At 33.6% G+C, this 14568-nt stretch overlaps 1 protein-coding gene and 1 long non-coding RNA gene across 4 annotated transcripts in view; one reads left to right on the top strand and one right to left on the bottom strand.

Moving 5' to 3' along the window:
* LOC139998275 (uncharacterized) overlaps window positions 1-14568 on the bottom strand; it is a 116327-nt gene that overhangs the window by 58154 nt on the left and 43605 nt on the right. The window lies entirely within an intron of this gene.
* Window positions 886-2180, top strand: LOC139994021 (uncharacterized). The gene is made up of 2 exons (XR_011801532.1): window positions 886-1533; window positions 1766-2180. It is a non-coding gene; the product is annotated as an uncharacterized lncRNA (long non-coding RNA).

The following is a 14568-nucleotide window of genomic DNA, read 5'->3' as shown; positions in this document are numbered from 1 at the left end:
CCAGTTTTTCGATTCGCCAAGCGTATCAACGATGTTCCGCAGTACGCAAACGTAAACGTAAATCGAAAGGTAACCACAAAACGATTTACTTAACGCGATAAGCAAGCCGGATATTCCCCGTACCGCGTAAATCTTCGAGTAGCGCGGGAATCGTCGAAGCGTGATACCTCAGAATTCAGGTTTAATCGAGGAGGCTCTTATCTTCGTAATACATTGTAAGCACTGTTGAAAAACGGTCGAAAATGCAACGTAGACGGTGATTCCCCCACTGACTTTACGATTTCGCGTGGAAACGGACTTACGATGCGTGTTTAACGTTAACATCGTTGTACATTGCAGCATTAGCACGACGCGGTGTTAAATTAACCTTTATCTCGCGAGCGAGCGACAAGCGATGGACGCCAACCTCCACGCTGTTATTTCCCACTCTGCGCATTAACCAAAAACATCGACCGTATTTACATAAATTCTTATTCGTCGGTGGTTTGTCGTCCATTACTGATGTTTTGATGCTAAGCTAGGGTATAATTGCATGAAAATGTGGTAGAAAGCTGATAGATGGCACTGTTGTTATATGACGATCTGCAGTGGCTATAAAAAGTATGTATAGACCATTGTATTTATTACAGCATTTATATACTAATTAATCAAGTCCAAATATAATAAGTTTCATATCAGGTGGTACTATGTACTTTTACGTGACTACAGAAATGTAATAACTGAATGAACTGAATGAAAATGAAATGAGATATGGAACCTGACAAAAGAATGCTTCATTCAAAAATAAGGGTATGTACAAATACTTTTTGTAACAATTGTATATTTCATTATGGTTTTGTTTCATTTCATTCTGTCTTACAGTGTGCTGTCATGTGTACACATTCGTCGCCTGCTTTGAAATATTCTGAAGAAAAATATATTTTTCAAATTTTATTTATAGCATAGATTATACGTGAAATATAACAAAGACAGAATGCAACTACTTGCATCAGAATCCAAATTCAATTCTGGGTTTGCTTCTAACTTACAAGACTATATATTACTGAATAAATACATCTATAATTTATGTAGAGAAAAAATATTCATAGATGAGTTTATGGAATTTGGACTACAATTTTAGGTTAAACCCATTAAACCAATATTTAGAGTGTTCTATGTATAATTGTAAGGATATACGTATCGCGTACATATACGTTTACACCGCATTTACCGTACGAAGGAATTAGCGAGTCGACAGTAGACGAAGGGCTGCTGCTAATGGGGTCTGACATTGACGAATCTTCAGGTTACGAAGTCGTCAACCACACAGAGGGCCCTGCCACCAGAGGTTGGCATTGCAGCTAAAGGCACGCTTCACGCTTACTAGCTTATCGCGGTAATCTAAAGCATTCATTTCCGACTGATGAGACGCCTATTATTTCCAACGTTGTAGCCGTAGGGAGTGGGGAGTACATGGTGTGAAAGAGAAGAGGGGAGAGATGCAGTTTCACATCGAAGATGTAGTACGAAACGGAAAAATGGCGACTGTCATGGGTACTTTTTGAATGAAAAATACAAGTTGATAAAAAAGAAGAAAATTATTTGAATAAATTGAAGAGAAAATAACCCATTTAACTTTATTTATTTATCACTGAACTGTCACTTTATTTATTATTTATTTCCAACACTGAACTTAGCTTTTATTTTACTTCTAATCAAATTCCTAATTTTTAATTTGTGAAGGAGCCAAGAAAATACATACACACTATAACCCTTTGCATTTCAGAGGCAACTCAACACGGGGTTCCGTGCTGCAACTCCAGTGGCGAGCAAGAAGCAACAGTCCCTGTTTATGGTAGATTTTGACATCTTCAATTGTTGAGAGTGCAATATTGTTTCGTAAATTGGTTCCTTAGCTTTTTATGTTCTTTGTTAGAAAGTGTAAAGTATTAGACTTAAAAATAGAGATGAAATATTTAATCCCATATCCCTACGAAACTATGGTTCTGACACGTCTCCAACGTTAGTTCGGATTCGACGGTCATGGCAAAAGTATTATAGGTTAGAAATCCTAAAAAATGGTTTTCGGAAGTGAAATTAACTCAAATGAAGATGAACTTCATTTTGAACTGTTGAAAAATGAGATCAATTATATTCAAGAATGCATCTTAGTGAATACTCTATAAATTATCATATAAAAAGATACAGAAACTAATATTACAAAATTAATTTTACGCTAGCTGTAAGACACGCGTCACGTATACGCTAAATCATCCGAAGTAGCAGCTACGCCCAACCGAAAAAGTCCTCGAGTGCAAAGGATTAACAGAGGTTAGATTGAATGATGGAATTTCTTTTGTTGCAATGTGTACACATTTTTTGATCCCTTAAGTATCTCTAATTGTATTTTTAATTTTTAATTTATTCTCTATTGAATTTCTAACTTACTTTTAATTTATTCTGTGTTATAAAAACAAATAAAAAAACAAGAATAAAGAAGAAGATAAAAATGGGCTTCTAAAGTAGTAATGGCAGAAAAGTAAGCGCGCTTTGAAATATTTGGTAATCCTGCTGGTAGAGGTAAAAATCGAAGAAAAGAAGAGGGCCTCTACCGGGTCCCTGATAAAAGAATCCACCTCCGGGAAAAATCACCGTGGCGGCTTGGACAGTAGCACCAGCTCGAGTTTCGACTATTTGTCCTCGAAAGACAAGATCCTAATGGGAAAGTAATCCCTTTCGGGTAAACGCCGGGAGAGATAGGCTGAAGCGCAAGAGATCTAAGGAGATTCGTATTGCATGCTCACGGCAACTTGGCTGAGGTTCGTCGTGATCAGATCCCTGATAAGGATCCCTCTTTTCGTAAAGATCGCCTGGAATTTGTCTTCAACCGACGTGGTTCAACCGATGTGGTTCAACCGTTGGAACATTTTTCGAACCTTGCAGGGTAGCTTTGCCAGGATTAAGACAAGCAAAGATAACCTAAAATCAGGAACTATCGTGTATCTTGACATATATATATTTTACAGTGAAGTTTACGAAAGTTATGAGAATAACATAGTTATTATAGATTACTATGAAATATATTACGAATTTATGATTAAATAGAAATGAGTAACAATGGACTGGTTTCAAGAAAAATGTGAATAGCCTCGGTAGTATGACAATTAATTCTAGCTGAAAGATAAGTTTGAAAATAAAATCATATAAAAGAATTAAACGTAACATAGTAGTACCTACTACAAATTCATGAGGAAAGACAAGTAAAATAAAGAATCAACTTTTAGAAAAATGTAAACAGTTTCAGTAGTGTACTAGTTGGTTACAGTTCAAGAATGTAGTTGCAAATCATTGTACAAAATTATTGAATTTAATAAAAAATTTTCACCATCCCAAAATCAGATACATTTCAGTTATATTAATAATTACACATGCATGTTGAATATATATGACCATAAAGAAATGAAATATTGTTACTTAACAGAATTTCTCCTTTAATCTTTCGTTATTTAGTTTTTTAACTTTGAACTTTTCACTTGTTCCGCATGAAAAAAATTATTTCTTTCACTCATAACCTCAAAACACCGTATCTTCCAACGGACGAAACACCAACGACTTAACCGCAACAGTGAATATGCATGCCGCGGTACTTTAATCTCTAGTGTCAACCGGGAGCTAATTAAAAATCGCAACGCGAAATGCGTTGAAAAGAGCTGCACCACTAAGTAACGGTCCTTGGCATTTCGTGCGGACAAACTCGAAAACTTGCCCGCTAATTGGCGCATCTTCAAAGACTGTCGTTCTCTCTGTCATCGTTCCGTTTCAATTTCCGTTCCGCGTTTCTTGTCACAGCGAAGTCGGCCGTCGTCGCAATAAATCAAATGAGAATCACAGAGTATTCCTTTCGACGAACAGAGTGAGATCTCGAAGTGATACACAAAACTGACTCCTCAGAAAAAATAATATTATACAACTATGTCGCCTTAAGTGGACTGGATTTTACTTTATTAACTAACCTCCGTTATCCCCACCAATTCTTAAAGCATATTTCTAAGAATCAACTTTTGAGTTCTCCTCTAAAACAGTAATTTAGTACGTAACAATAATAAGTAATAATTGACAAATAATAAATTGAGGATTGTACGTTATAAAATTTTATAACTTTACAATGTTAATTGTATGGCTGCTTTCGATTTGTGACCGATATTGTTACTCTAATGCAATAGGGTGTCATTGGTAATTGGTAAAACTGACTTGTAAAATTTCGTAGTAGGAAACCCTAGTGTATGTAAAATAAAGAAATACCTCAATATGCACTGGAAGAAAATTCATAAAAAAATTCTTAAGCAGTTCCTAAAAAATCGTAAAAATATACTTCTTCGGATAACTGGCCAAACAAGTCTTAAACCATGGCCAGTTTGCGAAACACTACTTTACCAGTTTTTTTCCAACTTACCTCTTATCTGATGTTCCGTTGTTGTTGCCACCAGTACATTTTTTAACGATTCTTCATTTCGCTTCACGTGACATTGCACGTCACTCAATCTTTGAAATTCGTTATTCGATAAATTTTCGAGTCGCTAGTTCGATATTATTTAACCACTTAATCACTATTTCACCAATGATAATGTCATAAACTTATGTCGGCTCATAGATTACGAAAAAGTTTGTATTTGGGCCAAACTTAAATTATATAAACTAATTGGATAAATCGATGAATATACAGATGGTAATAAATTATATCGATATTTGTCGACAATTTGTTAAATAGAGTAACACGCGAGTAGCGGCACGAAGAGATATGTCAAAACGAAGAAAACGAGTAAACACCCACACTTGGTGACACGGCGGTACGTGGCACGCGCCTACGACTGAGAGCAAAGCATTCCGACACTGGGTTCTAACATGAAATCTCGCGCTCGGCCATGTTCGGTGTTGTTCGCCACTACTCGACTCGAAGCACGTGGCGGCTGCCGCGCGACCACGCTGCCTCTTTCCGGTCCACCTTCCTCCACCATAATATATTGTCGGTTTTTAGCCTTTATACCTGTTACATGAATGCGTCTGCCGCTCTCATTTAAACACTTCCATACAATTCATTTAAATATGTAGTCATTCTTTACATATTTTTACATTGTGTAATTTAATATTTGTGAAATCTTTTTCATTTAATTCTTTTATGCCGTAGAAGGTTATAATTGTATATAGTACTTTAAAGATGTTATTTTAGTTAGTAATTTTTTAGTATTTTGGCTAGTAACATTTTCACTTCTCTAAAGAGCAGAATAAAGAATACACATTAAATTAACACGTTCGTCGCCCAGCGTGATTCGGCTAAGTTTCCTGCGGAGCCCAAATCCGACCGCCGGTACGCAGAACGTAAATAGAGCGACAAGCAGGAATTCATCGTTTATCGCCTTCGATTCATTGTTTATCCCCTTCGATTCATTGTTTTATCCCCTTCGATTGATTGTTTATCGCCTTCGATTCATTATAAAGAAAAGATTATTTATTTCTGAAATGGAAAAAGCGATAAGCTATCCAGCTAGCCGAGAAGCATACTTGTGAGACGTGCATCAGTGATTTTTTTATCGTCAAAATGTTCAGTAAACAGCGTGAAAATATATTTGAAAGTGAGGAGAGTAGTGATAACGGAGTCTAACTATTTTTCGAAGTGCCCAAAATCACCCCAAATGTGTTTGGAATGTTTTAACGAATACCATACGATATAGGATAATGTAATATATCATTCAGAATATAAATTAATAAAAAGTATGGTATAATGTGTTCTTAATTTTTTTATGTTGTATATCCTATATATAATATCGTATATTTAATTAATTAACTCGAACAAGAAGAGCGTCACCATCATTTGGTGACGGGGCCCCCACGGTAGTATACCCGTCGCATAGATATGTGCGACGTGGCGACGAACGTGTTAAAGCATTTCGTGTAGGTTCCTCTTGTTTGTAAGTATTCTATTATATGTGTCTTATGTTTGTTACCCATATGATACAGTAAAAGAATACAATATTAAAATATTACTCGTATTTAAATAATACAGTAATATATGTAGTAATAAAACAAAATAACTAGTAAACTAGAACTAAACTAACTGGTAACTAAACAAAAAAAAAAAAAAATAAAAATCTTGTAAAATATAGCTACATGAAACTCAACTTCAACGCAATTCCAATTTTGTTATTTTACAATCACATCACAAAATTCTACTACATGATACTAGGAACCCCAAATTCAAATTTTTGCATTACAAATACTCAACAACAAAATATCTAGAACAAAATCAATCATTCCAATGAAATTCCACATACAAAAATATACCCCTATCTCATATTCCCTACCTTATATTCCGATAATCCCCGTCGGATCATACAAACTCCCTGTAGAAAACCTGTCTCCCCACTCTCCAACATTATTCGTGTCTTCCATTTTCAGATAACGATCGCAAAGGCGGTTTGAATATTGGAATACAATACGAGTGATCGTACGAGGGAAACGAACTCATCTTCGGTGGAAAATAAGAAGAATCATAGCCGACTTCATTCAACCTAGCTACCGGTGGACAGACTGGGAATTATGGGGGCGGATAGAAGTTACCCCCGCGATCGTGGCACATCAGTATTCACGATGGGTACTCGTTTTCTTGATGAGCTCGCGTCTAACGTATCAACCCCTGACTCCTGAAGAGGCGTCGCGACGTCGGGGCGATTCCTTGGTTATGTAAAGCTTTTGAAATTCAAAAGCCCCATAAGCCCCATAAAAAAAGTGGGTAGATGTCCATAACGAGATCCAGACGCTTGTCGATTGAGATGATAGAATTGATGATTTTTCTTACGTGGAAAGTGGCTGTATGATGGATAGTGAATATTCTGCAGATTCCTAAGGGAATTTAAGGACGTTTGTCTAGAGCAAAGACTAAGGCGCTGTCCAAGATGTGGAAATTTGTTTATTAGGGAGACTGACAATGAGAAGTGGTCCTGTGGGCGTGGCTTATGGAGTGGATGACAGTATGAGATGTAATTTAAATTAAAATTTGGAAACTTGAACTTCAGATTGAATATATACATTCAGATATATGTATACATTTTGCATTATTTGTTATATATTACATTTATTACATATATCATATTATATTATTATTATTTATTATATATATATTATATGCATGCATTATATCTGTGTTTTTTAATTTATTTTAATCATTTTATTCTATATTTTTTATTAAAAAGAATTTATTCCATATGTTTGATTTATTGTTTCTTGATATATCTTGTAAGTTTGATAATAAGATGAAGTGCAGTTTGGACTGGAATTTGAAAACTTAAACTTTAAGTTGAACGTGTATATCTGGATCTAAGTTTCGTTGAGGTCAATTGAATTTGATGTAGCATGTGCAGGCTTGAACTTAAATTCAAATAGAAGATTTTGAACGTAAATTAACATTTTCGAATTTGAATTTCAAACTGGAAACTTCATTGTATATTTGAAATTAAAAAGTTACATTTGAATGTGAATACATGAAAATATAAATTTGAATATTTTTCTTATGTTTTTCTCCGTACGATATGACGATGACTGCGTATCATAAATTAACCAACATATTGCTACCATAATGAAATTCAATCTTCAAGCCTGCAGCCCATATTCCAGCACCATTTTCTGGTCGAAATTCCGGAAACTTCTATTTCACTCATAGAAATTCTAAGAGCAACATCCTGCGCAAATCTCGTCTATTTCTGGAAAATCCTGTCCACGTACCGGTGAATTCTAGGCAATGATCCTGGAATTTCGTATATACTTAGATAGAAGTTCGGTGTATACGGGTTGTGTGCAGAGATTGTCGCAGTATTCGGGTGGAAGAAAGAGGAGGCAGCAGGTGGCCCTCGGTTTTACGAGCGGTCGCCAAAGGGCAGTATACAGGATATCGTTTACATGCGAATCGCTCATCGGGGAGAAACTCTGCCGCGGATAAACTCTGGATTTGCGCGTGCCCGCAATTTATGCTAACTCACTGATTCGACGTCGTTCGTTGAACGCCGATCATGACAAACAAATGGAGGCTGCGCCGCTATCTTCAATTTCATTCCTCTCTTTCACGTTTCATTGCGTTTTTTGTTTTCTTTGTTCAAAGGAGATTGGAATTTTCTTGTATACGCTGATTGATATTGGTCAAGTTTATTTCTGATTGAAATTGTAGTGGTTGATTCTCTTCTTAACATGTTCAAAATTGCATCAATTTGATACTAAAGTATTGTATTTTGAATGTATATTATATCTTGGTTATAAGAAGAGTTTTAATAAAATTTTATTCAAATTTGATTCAAATAGTCAGACTCACACTTAAATATAAATATTATATTATGTCTGATTGAAATTGTAGTGGTTGATTCTCTTCTTAACATGTTCAAAATTGCATCAATTTTGATACTAAAGTATTGTATTTTGAATGTATATTATAGCTTGGGTATAAGAAGAGTTTTAATAAAATTTTATTCAAATTTGATTCAAATAGTCAGACTCACACTTAAATATAAATATTATATTATGTCTGATTGAAATTGTAGTGGTTGATTCTCTTCTTAACATGTTCAAAATTGCATCAATTTTGATACTAAAGTATTGTATTTTGAATGTATATTATAGCTTGGGTATAAGAAGAGTTCTAATAAAATTTTATTCAAATTTAGATTTAAATAGTCAGACTCACACTTAAATATAAATATTATATTATGTCTGATTGAAATTGTAGTGGTTGATTCTCTCCTTAACATGTTCAAAATTGCATCAATTTGATACTAAAGTATTGTATTTTTAATGTATATTATATCTTGATTATAAGAAGAGTTTTAATAAAATTTTATTCAAATTTGATTCAAATAGTCAGACTCACACTTAAATATAAATATTATATTATGTCTGATTGAAATTGTAGTGGTTGATTCTCTTCTTAACATGTTCAAAATTGCATCAATTTTGATACTAAAGTATTGTATTTTGAATGTATATTATAGCTTGATTATAAGAAGAGTTTTAATAAAATTTTATTCAAATTTGATTCAAATAGTCAGACTCACACTTGAATATAAATATTATATTATTTCTGATTGAAATTGTTGTGGTTGATCCTTTTCCCAAATTGCTTAAGATTGTATCATTTTAACAATGAAGCAAATTTTAAATATTATACTTTGTTTCAAATTTGGAGAGAGAGTTTTAAACAAAATATTATTTATATTTATGTATTCAGGTTCAGATTTAAATTTAAAGATTATATAGACATATTGTTTCTTTAAAATTCAGGTAAAAAATCATATGAATTTAGAATATCTGGGGACAAATTATAAACCTATAAGCTTAATATATTATAATATATATTCAATATTTTTGATTGCAGGAAGCAATTACCAAAATTATATTAAGGAAAATACATATTGCTTATCCGCAATCATTATCTGTATATAAAATTGACTGTCTATCGATGCTCCTTGGTTTCTTTATATAAGATGTTTCTTAATAATAAGAATTGCTAATTAACAACAACAAATCTTCATTTCTTTATACGATATCCTTTATATTAAATTTTTATATTACCTTCTTTTATATTACATTCTTGATATATTCTGTTTAAAATGGTATGAAGAAATCCTTCTTTAATCTGAAAGTATAGATAAGTCATTACATATGCCAAAATCTACTAACCCGAAGAAAAACCAAAACCTACGTAACAAACAATTTAAGAGGGTCATAAAACCTGCACAAAGAAAACAGGACACCTGTAAGAAATAAGAAATACCGTAAGGAGGGTAGAATATTGGCAGAAAGAGGCTTCCTAGGAATAAGAGACGAAATTTCTACGAAATAGAAAGTGTGAAAGAGATAGGGTGAGCATTTGTAGAGGTTCCGCAGGGTGGAACGACGACGGTGACCGCAAATTCTATTTGGCCCGATGGAAAACGCGCGCCGTATGCCGCGAGGGGTTGCAATTCGCCGCTTCCACCCTGCAACCTTCCGTATTTCCTTGGTTGCGCGCGAGTCGCTGGATTCTAATGGATCCCCTGCCCGTAAATCCTACCCCCAGGAAGTTACCCCCGCCGTAGCATCGATTACCATCGAAGATACTTTTGAAAATAACGGCTATTGCCAAGTTGACGGTAAACAGAGCAATGGAAACGTGCTGGCCAAGTCTTTCCTAGCATCCTGATTGGATTCCAGGGAGAATTATATTTGCCTTTTGAATATTGGTTACATTGGATTTGAATTTAAATCCTATAAATATTCAGAGTGTCTGCAATGAAATCTAATGGAATTGTGACGGGATTAAAAGAAATAGAATATATTTAAGAAGTAGCAAATATTGGAGAATACTGATTTTAAAAGTATAGAGATAATAAAAGGAACAGAGAATTTGGAAATTTTGGACAGAACTATAACTTGAATACAGAAATAGTAGAATTTGTTTTATTGTATATTTGTAATATTTTCGAAACAAAGCATTATTTATTTTTCACTTACTTGTAAACAAAATTTCGATTTTAGATAGTTATGAAAATACATCATATAGAAAATTGGAATTTCTATGATCATTGCATCGAGGTTAATATCGTTGAATGAAGCTTGGGATGCTGCAATATGATTTGTTGCTACATTATCTCCAAGAAGAAAGTACTATGTAGGGAAAATGATCTGTAGTTGACACGTGACTTCTAGCCTCATAATCCAATAACATTCTATGCCTTAGCTTCGGTGTCCATCTAATTGCTAATTTATATTGCAATGGTGCAATACAGTACATTTGCTCCAATTTTCCTTAACCTCACAGTCGAAGACTATATGTAACTATAAACTATAAAATTATATATATATATATATATATATATATATATAATATAGCTATATAGCTATAGCAATAATAGCTATATAGTATAGCTATATAATAGCTATATATATATATATAATATAGCTATATAGCTATAGCAATAATAGCTATATAGAATAGCTATATAATAGCTATATAATAATAGCAATAGCTATAACAATTTATTATTCCTAAAAAACAAAATATTCGAAAAAAATAATTTTACATTTATTTATTGATATAGAAATGGAATAAGAAATAATAATTAATGTCTTAAGCTTCTTCTACTTAAAAGATATGAGTTGTGGGGTGTAGCGTCCAAAGGGACCGTTTATCCGCTAAAAATCGAATGGCTGGCAAGAATCTTGGCGGCTGGAGAGTGTTTGTCGTCGTGATAAACGGGTGAACGAGGAGAGTTAAACTTTCAAGGGCGCATTTCCGCGGACGTTAAACCGGAGGGAAAAAGAGGACGTTTCATTTCCCGCCGTTTATCGGCCACCCTCTTAACCTTCCTCGTTATTTTTTATTTTTCTGGCACAGATCCGACCGACTTTCTCTTTCGTTCACTCTGATGTTCTATCCAACGAATTTTAACGAATTCCATCGTGGAGAATCGAATGTCATAGAAGAATCTGCATAAAGGATGATCCCCCTAACTTCACGCTGGTATAACACCATGAATGTCGAATCGATCCAGATAAGCATCTATGGTATGTTATCCGTAGGAATTTTATCATTCATGGTTTCACATAGAAAAAGATTCTAGGTGAAATTTGCAGTTAGTAATAGAAATGTTAGAGCTGGTATTTATTGTCAATGTAATATAAGTATTTTATTGGTGCTGGAATGCCAATGTATTTTGAAAATTGTATAATTGTGTTTTAGAATTTGTATTTTAATCATAAAAGATTTATTTAATTACTTGAATAGCAGCAGTCACATTGTACGATGTATGTAATAAAAGTTAATGACAAATGAACAATGTAAATGAGGAATGCACGCGTGCCTGCGACCAGCAGGAATGTACATAAACTGTGCAAAACTAACACCCTCATTGAATTCTCGATGCAATTATTACTAGTTATCTTGATGAACATCAAAAGAATTTACTATTTAACATACTATACATAGTATACGTAGAAATATTCTGTAGTTATGTACTTTTTCAAACTTTATATTAGGCTTAAATCAACATTTTTTATTGAGATCATTCTAACCTCCATAAGAAACCATTACAGACTTCTAAATTCCGATTAATTTTCCATTTCTCAAACAGTCAAAAAATAAGTGTCACCGGGTGCATTTCGTCGTGTTTACTATCCTACATAGTAAACATAGAAATATTCTCTATTTTCTCAAACGTTATGTTAGACTTGAATCAAAATTTGTTATTAAGATTATTTTATCTATTACTTATAAATTCCTGCATTTCTATCAGCTTTTGATTTAGCAAACAATAAAAAATGTTCGTCAACTGATTTATTTCTTCGTGGATATACATTACATGTTATTCTACGCCATATACGAACGATCTATTTACTTATATATATCGATACCTAACCTATAGATAAGCGATGTTCTAAAGTGTCATATATCTTAAGCGGACAGTCCACGCTCTATACCATTAACGGTCATAAAAATGTATTACGCATACGAAACTGGCATGCTATTATTATCTTCTGCGATATTTCTTACGTGGGTTATACGATGTCGTTTGAACTGCGTTCGCTTTTTCTCCCCACTAGTGAAACACAAAGATAAGAATGAGACAGGGAGAGGTTAGGAATAGAGAAACAACTGATCCCCTTCGATATTCGATGTGACGCATTAGTATTCCGAAATCGCGTCGACCGTTCGTCTTCCGAGACAAGAATTCAAACCATTTTGAACGAATTTTCTGGCAGTACACGGCGAAAAAGTTTACCATGGTTCCCTCGTCTTCCAATAGCCGCCTTTTTCCTGAAGCAGACGCTCCCTCTACATCCCTAACCTGCTAATTGTCGTTGAAACAATAAGGAGTCGTAGAAACTTTCTGGTCCATCTCCAATTTTCTGCTGATGGTGAACGTTCTTTCTTTTTCCTTCTCTCTCTTTCGATTAAAAGAGAGATATTTTCATTCTTAATTCGAAACCATCTCTTTCACAGATCCGCTTCACTATTCCTTAATCCGTTAAGAACCAACATTTCATTTGCAATTTTTTCCAGTTAATTTATATTATCGAATTCTGTATTTTAGCATTGTGATTATTAGACTGCGGATTTTTATTTAAACTCACATTTTTCAGAATATAATTAAACAAATAGAACTTCGATAGAAAATTGTTTTATCTACAAGTATTATAGAAAGCACTATACCTTGGAAATTTCATATATCTTTTCATGTTATGTGCGTGCTGCAAAATTTTGCACTTTCAAATTTCCTATAAATACATAAAAGTCCGCAGGCTAGTGATTGTGGAAGGAGACCCAAGGATTTGAATAAAATATCTTTTTTAATCACTGTTTCTTCTTTCACCCAGCTTAAATTAAGTTTAATATTTTTTCTTTATATTACTTTTTACATTAACAAAATAATAGGTTACTTTATTAGCATCTCCTAATAATGTTGCGTTTGTGCAACCTTTGCGAATTATTTCGGCCTTTGGTCCTTAATGGATTAACCTGACCCTGTGAAAGTGGCAAGCAATAATTACATTGTCAGAAGAAACTTGCTAAGTGAAAAATTTGTAGGTCCAGGTGGCGCTGCGACAGCTTAACAAGCTTCATAAACGACAACTCCATTTAAATTTGATTTTCAATAATTTTTTACGCTGCTGCTACATTGCGTTTAATTGGTTCGTTTAAATTAATTACCGGCTCCCCTTTATTTATGACTACAAAAAATGCAATATGAAAGTATGGTTAATTAAAGCCTGTAGCAGTTGCGTCTCGTAAAATCTGGAACGAGTTCTTTATGGCTCATCAAAGGCCAGTCCATGTCTTCGATTCCAGAGCATACTTACACTGGCCAGATTTTATAAATTTGGTTAAGCCTTTTGTTTCATACGTACTTTCTTAGATATAGAAAAACATACATACGTATTACTAGCTACAAAGTTTTAACTTTACACGGCTTTTGTAGACATAGATGATAATTCTGCTGAATTTACATATTAAAGGTTTACATACACGCCATCAGTTTCTACAGATCCAAGTTGATGATGTTAATCATCCATTGGATGTCTTTTAATGCCCATATACTTCCATTTGTAGTGGTGCATGCGGTAGGTTAAATTCGGTATGATTATGATTCTGTGTGCCCGAGTTTACATCTGGAATTAATACCTTGGTTACCATTCAACTTTTATGAGCTTGAACATGTTGCAATTTGATGTTTTACAACTATCTTTCTGCATATGATTTGAGAGTTTTAAATAATAAGCTGACCACTTATGTAATATTCATCATGTTTTCTCATTCATATACAATTTTGGATATAATCTAATCACATTATTGCAAACAGATGAGATATTTAAAAGAACTTGTTCAAAGTTGTAAATAAGGAGGAATCATATAATTCACTGAAATAAATTTTTATGTTATGTATTTATCTCTTTGAATACATTAATCCATAAATATGATTATTCCTTCACAGAGATTGTATGGCTTTTTCATCATAATCATCTTTATTTTTTTAAACTAATAATGTCTGTTTCAATCTCTATACTTTATTTATG

Source organism: Bombus fervidus, chromosome 2, assembly GCF_041682495.2.
Source record: "Bombus fervidus isolate BK054 chromosome 2, iyBomFerv1, whole genome shotgun sequence".
NCBI lineage: Eukaryota > Metazoa > Arthropoda > Insecta > Hymenoptera > Apidae > Bombus > Bombus fervidus.
Note: the sequence above shows the minus strand (reverse complement) of the source record. Positions and strands in the feature narration are given on the sequence as shown.